This window comes from Etheostoma spectabile, chromosome 5, assembly GCF_008692095.1.
Source record: "Etheostoma spectabile isolate EspeVRDwgs_2016 chromosome 5, UIUC_Espe_1.0, whole genome shotgun sequence".
Lineage (NCBI taxonomy): Eukaryota > Metazoa > Chordata > Actinopteri > Perciformes > Percidae > Etheostoma > Etheostoma spectabile.
Window position 1 is genome coordinate 13480706 of NC_045737.1, and position 1512 is coordinate 13482217.

The window sequence follows — 1512 nt, forward strand, 5'->3', positions numbered from 1 at the left end:
CACACACACACACACACACACACACACACACAGGTTCCTCAATTTATAGTTAGGTGTCTGGTTTCTATCAACTAAAACAACATGAACTTTGGACTTATTATGATGGTTGTGTTCAAAAATCTGCATATTGTCGCAAAATATTTGAATTCTTGAGGCTTGGCGACGTAGTGATTCTCAAAGGACTATAGTGGTGAACGACTGGAGCTAGTGAGCAAACTACTAACAGCTAAAGTAGTGCTAATCGGTCTCTATGTGATGTGGCTTTCCATGCTTCTTTTTATTTTCTCTGTACCGTGCTGTTGACTGCCCTCTGGTGTTTTCCCCCCAGGGTTGTACATCATGGGACTCCAAGTTCACAGTGTTTAAAAGCTCCTGTCTCATGTCTTTTTCCTGTCTTTTTTTGGTGCAGCTCTGTGAGGGCCCCAGGTCCTCTGCCAGTGCTTGCGTGTGTTGTTATGGTTGCTATGTTTTGTGTTGTCTCGCAGTGTTGCTGTTTCCAGGTCGGCTGGACCTAGAGGCAGCCAGATTTTGCCTTTCCACAAATAAATGATTGACATCGCCATACTGAGGTTCAAAATGTGCTTTACAAAGGCTGACGTACTCTGGGCATGTGCATGTTGGTAAGGCTGATAACACCCCTGGACACAAGACTTCCCTTGAATAATAGCTTGCATCCCGCGGGTGTTGGCAGTAGTAGCATTATAACAGTCAATCTTCCATCATGTCTCAGGCTGAGTGTGACAATAACTATGTTATAGATTCAGTGTATTAAAACTCCCTGAAGAGGAGACTTTAACTTACTGTTTTTTAATCAGACAGCTTGCAGCTGCCATATCTGTTATGATACGTGGGATAGACAAGCTCTGTCCCGAGAGATAATGATAATGATTGCTTGCCGACAATAACACACAACGTGCAGTTTGGAGAAGGATAGGTATGTATTGCAATGTTGCTTTTTAGTTACAGTAGTAAACAAGGTTTTCCTCAACCCAATTCCACCCTGTTGAGCATGAATACAAATCAATGAAAATATATCTAAACATATTGACTGATCCTATGAGTAAATCAATTAATAGAATCACAATTCACAACCCGGGTGGGTGATATTATGAGTTAAACCTTAGAGAAAGCAATCAACACACTGAATGAGTATTTTCAGTATTTTCATTTAATCCTACTTTTTAAAGTTTTGCATTGTCTTTCGCTGTACGTTTTGTTGGTAAATGTGAGACGTCCGTCTTGTCTTTGTATCGGAAACAAGCTCTCCCCCTCGGTCATTGGCTCTCAGAGTCCCATACTGATACAAAGTTTGGCACATGGGACTGCTGGGATTGGTTGGAAGTCGCGGAACTCTGGTTATTGGTTAAATTTGCAGAAAAGTTTAGGGTGATTAGTAATAATGAGTGCAGCACAAACAATTTTATTTATTTATTAAACTCATCCCAAATATGGACTGAAGTAAAAGTAGAAGTAGGAGAAAAAAATAATACTCCAGTAGAGTACAGATACAGC